At 31.4% G+C, this 5,000-nt stretch overlaps 1 protein-coding gene across 6 annotated transcripts in view; it reads right to left on the bottom strand.

Moving 5' to 3' along the window:
• The window catches only part of Hs3st-A (Heparan sulfate 3-O sulfotransferase-A), a 112,749-nt gene that overhangs the window by 35,951 nt on the left and 71,798 nt on the right, over window positions 1-5,000 (bottom strand). The window contains exon 2 of one of the 6 annotated variants that reach the window (XR_014982779.1): window positions 939-1,513. The exons of the other annotated variants lie outside the window; for them this stretch is intronic. The gene's annotated coding sequence lies outside the window, so the exon portion shown is untranslated. Of the gene's footprint in view, window positions 1-938; window positions 1,514-5,000 lie in introns of those variants that run through there. 6 annotated transcript variants of the gene reach the window in all.

Genomic DNA, 5,000 nt, shown 5'->3' with positions numbered 1-5,000 from the left:
TCTTTTTCTTTTTACAATTGCTATCGTTGTATTTACACACACACACACACACACATACTCTGTTTTTTTTTTCTTTTTTTTTTTTTTTTTTTCTAAAGAATAAATATGAATAAGAGTCGTTCGCAGTTTCATTTAAAAATTACATTTTGATCAATGATTATTGTTAATCCCAATCCAATCCCAATTCATCCCCCGTAACCCTAAGCCCACATCCTATACTTACCCCAACCTACCATCTTTATTTTTTTTTAATTTAATTTTATTTCTTTTACCTCTGTCTACCCACTTAACCAAAGACACCGACCACTATTATTCCCATCTATACAAAACCTATCAACCCCATTCTCTCTTTCTTCTCTTATTTTTCTCGACGTCATGAAATCATCATTCAAACGTTTATGTTTTTTTTTTTTTTCGGCTCTTTCTTTTTTCTTTTTTTTTTTAAGCACACGATCCCGTGACGTCGTAGACTCAACACGAAAATGTTTTGCTATTCTCTCGTTTGTATGAGGGAAACGCAATTACGTTATCACCCCTCGCAGGACTGTATTCCCTTTGGAACATGGTGAAGGTCCACACACGTTCTAATGCTAAAATTAAAAGAGAGAGAGACAGGAGAAACATAGAAACAAAATGTGAGAGAGAGAGAGAGAGAGAGAGAGAGATGTGTCTAGGTGACACCCCTTCCACCATCATCATCGCTATATAGCACAACCAAACTATTATAGTTTACAATTAGTGCAGTGCGAGTCTCCGGGGGTGTTAATGTAACCGTTAACCCTCCTCTCTATCCCCTAACCCTTTCTAACTCCACCAACACTACCACCCTCTCCATCACCCCTACACACCCCCCCCCACCCTTCTTCACATGACGAAAATTACGTGCAGCGAACTGCGTTAAGTTTGCCCCCATCCAACGAATATTTTAATAAAACCCCCTCGCGACCCTTCGGCGTTTTTTCTTTCCTTCCTTTTGTTCCTCTTTCTTTCTTTTTTCTTTCTTTGCTTCTCTTGCAGTTCTTCTTCTTCTTCTTCTTCTTCTTCTTCTTCTTCTTCTTCTCTAAGAGACTTTTTTGTCCCTTTTCTTCTCTTATTTCTTTCTTTCTTGTTTGCTTGCTTACTTCTCCTTTTTCTTATTTATTTATTTTTGTTTTTCTTTTTTTTTTTTTTTTCTTTAATTTGTTCGTTGTTACAATTTGGAATTTTCGTTTACGACATGTCGTAATTGTTGGAGAAAAATAATTACGGGTGAAAAATGATGGATAAAAGGAAGATATAAAAATTTGAAAAAAAAAAAAAAAAAATAAATAAATAAATAAAAGTCGAAGTAATGGAGGATCAAAAAAATGGAGGCGAAAATGTTTATGCAACAAAGAAAGTTTAATAAGTACGGCACTGCAGGTTTTTTCTTTTTTTTTTTGCATACTTCCTTTTTCATCTGTTCTATTGTTTATCTCTGTCGTTTTGTATGATTTTCTTTTTATTTTTTAGCCGTTGTTGTCGACGTAACCGTCTAAAAAAAAAAAAAATAAATAAAATAAATAAATAAATAAATAAATAAATAAATAAATAAATAAATAAATAAATAAATAAATAAATAAATTAAAAAATACCGGACAGTTACTACTTGTTGATTTATCAGAAAAATGAAAAATGATTGGAAAGTAAAAAATGAATAAATCAATATATAAATAAAAATAAAAAATATCGACGGGAAATTTCACAAAGCGTTTCTTTTTTTCTTTTCTTTTTTTTCTTTTTTTTTTTTTTTTTTTTTTTTTACGGACTTGGACGCATCTTTTGGCCACGTCATTGCGTCTGAAAAAAAAATGAATAAACACCGTTCGTGTACTTATTGGAGAGAAATAATTAAAAGAATAAATGAACAAAAAAAAAGAAAAAAAGAAAAAAAAAAGAGGAAGAGAAAAAAAGAGAGATTATATAAAAATTCAGGTGGAAATGATTAAGATCGAGTGCACACAGCGTGACTATATTTCAACCCTCTCCCAATTCCTATCTAATATTTTTATCTCAAAAGCATTATTATCCCTAGGTTACTTTGCAGTTATTCATAACTTTATAGCAGACCCGACCTTGCAGCCATTGCTCTCTCGTGACGAGAAGTTTTTCTTTTTTTTGCTTTTTTTTTCCTTTTTTCTTCTTTTTCTTTTTTTCTTTCTTCCTCCTCTAAAAAAAAAAACCCAGGCACGACAATATTTTTAAACGTCATTGTGAGATAACATCGACTCGATTAAAAAAAAAAAAAAAAAAAAAAAAAAAGAAAAAAAATATTAAATGAATTAAAATTGATATTAAAATTAAAATTAAAAGTAAAATTTAAATTTAGATTTAGATTTTGTCAGAGAAGTAAATTAAAAAGGAAAAAAAAAGAATAAAAAAAAAAAAGAGAAGCAAAAGAGACGAAACAAACAAATAAATAAATAACTTAAAAAAAAAAAAAAAAAAAAAAAAGAAGAATAGAAAAGAAAAAAGAAATAAATAAGTAAACAAAAAAATATTATTAAAAAAAAAAAAAAAGAAAATAAGAAAAGAAATAATTTAAACTTTGGAAATAGCCCCAAATCAAAAACGGTTTTTTTTTTTTTTTTTTTTTTTTTTTTTCCTTTAGTTACGATGCAATCTTTGATAAGAATTTTGAATGGGACGAGGAAGGGAGAAGGGATGAAAGGGTAAGATTGAGTCAGGAAGAAAATGGCTTGTGGGGGACTTTCTTCGTCTTTTTTTTTTTTTTCTTTTTTTTTCTTCCTTTATTTTTTTCTCTTTCTTTCCCTTACCAATCTGACGAGGCAAATCTACGTACGAATTAATTTTCGAAACAGGGACGTAGCCAAATTTAGGTCGCAAACGAAGGTTAAATTAGCGCCGATTCAAAAGTGGCCCCAGGCGAAGGACGGAGCTCTCTACACGTACGACGTTAATTTAATTGAACTGTCGAACACAATCGTGCGATTGTCCTCGTCGGGTTTCATCATCCCCCTCTCCCCGTCATATCTACCACCACTCACCACCCATCACCCACCACCCACTACCATCCTACCCTTTCATCCCAACCCTCTCCACTTCACTACACTACATCCCCGTCTCATCTTTATCCCAAACCCATCTCCCACCCTTCTCATCTACGACGCTCTAGTAAACCCCTACCCTCTCCCCCTACCCGCCCCCACCCCTCGGAATAATCCCCCACTACTTCGTACATTCCTACTACTACTACTACTACTACTACTACTACTACTACTACTACTGTAACCGGTTGGTGGAACTGGCAACAAATTATCGCTTTCAATAGAAACTTATTGCTGTGGGACAAGAAAATCCATTAGAACGTTACGAGGATTAGAAATTATTAACAATTCCCTTTGTGAGTATTATTTTTTTTTCTTTCTTTCTCTCTCTCTCTCTCTCTCTCTCTCTCTCTCTCTCTCTCTCTCTCTCTTTCTCTCTTTCCTCATCTTTCTCTTATGAGATATTGCAAATGTGTAAATGGAAAAAGAAATGAAAGAAAGAAAGAAAAAAAAAAAAAAAAAAAAAAAAAAAAATAGAAAAGAAAAAGAATTGGAAAAAAAAGATCCTATTTTCCTCTTCATTTTTGGTTGTTTTTTCTTAATATTATTATTATTATTATTATTGTTTTTCTTTTTTTTTTCAAATTTAGCTTTGAAAAAAAAATGTGATAATAATAATAATAATAATAATAATAATAATAATAATAATAATAAAAATAATAATAATAATAATAAAAAGAAAATTAAATTAAATTAACATAGCAATCATTGAAACACGTCGAACTATTTTTTTATTTTTTCATTTTTTTTTTTTTTTTATATAAAATCATACTCTTCGAAGATTTCGACCAAATACAATACATACGTACGTCGTACAAATTGCGAAATTCTGCTCGAGAAAAAACAAAAAAGAAAAAAAAAAAAGAAAAATAAAACGAAAAAGAAAAAAAGAACGACAAACAAGATGTCTTTCAACAACAATTATACAAGGAACATAATTTTCTCGATCCTATCATATAGAGTAAGATAATTAAATGCACACGAGAGAGTATATACCACGTGTAGTCATATCACACGTGGAGTGTCTCATTGAAAAAAAAGGGCCTAGAAAAAAAGAGAGAGAAGAAAAAAAAAAAAAAAAGAAAAGAAAAGACGGATGCAAAAATATAAAGCCGTGGTCCATTTTTTTTAATTTTCATTTCTTTCTATTTTTTTTTTTTAACAAAAACCTACCGAAATTTAAGTAGATACGTAAGTAATCATTTTTTTTTTTTTTTATTTGAATGAAATCATAAGCTCATTTTTAATCGAGTTGTCAGACGCAGGCACACACACACCTCTTTCTCTCTCTGTTTCTGTCACTTTCTCTCTCTCACTCTCTTCCTCTTCGATTCGACTTGCTCTCTCTCTCTCTCTCTCGCTTACACTATTATCCGCTATCCGATCGACCCATTTTCCGGCACGCTGACAACGCTAATCGCTTCCAGGAACGACGAATTTGCTGTGCGGATAATGTTACATCCCTTCCTCCCCCTCACCGTCAACCTACTACACACTACTACATCTGAACCCCCGTCCCACTTCCATCCTCTTCCGCCCTTTTCCCACGCTCCCCTCCACGCAATCCTCCCCCTTCTCCACAATCGTTTTACTCGTTCGAATTAACTCGTAGAGTAAAAAAAAAAAAAAAAAGAAAAAAAAAAGAAAAGAAAAGAAAGCAATAAAAGAGGCAAAAAAGGAAATAAGTATCAACGGAGATAACAAAAAGAAGAACAAACAAAAGGAAAGAAAGGAACAGAAGAAAAGACAAATTAATAAACTCGTATTTAATTTTTTTTTTTTTTCTATATTATTCTTTTTTATTTATTTTTTATTTACACGCCTTATCTTTTTTCTCATTTGTTATTCCTTTCTTTTTTTGTTTTCCATAATTTTCTCTTTTTTTCCCCACTCTTTTCCTTTTTTTTTTCTTCC

Source organism: Vespa mandarinia, chromosome 11 (genome assembly GCF_050613455.1).
Source record: "Vespa mandarinia isolate Hongniang chromosome 11, ASM5061345v1, whole genome shotgun sequence".
Classification (NCBI taxonomy): Eukaryota; Metazoa; Arthropoda; class Insecta; order Hymenoptera; family Vespidae; genus Vespa; species Vespa mandarinia.
Note: the sequence above shows the minus strand (reverse complement) of the source record. Positions and strands in the feature narration are given on the sequence as shown.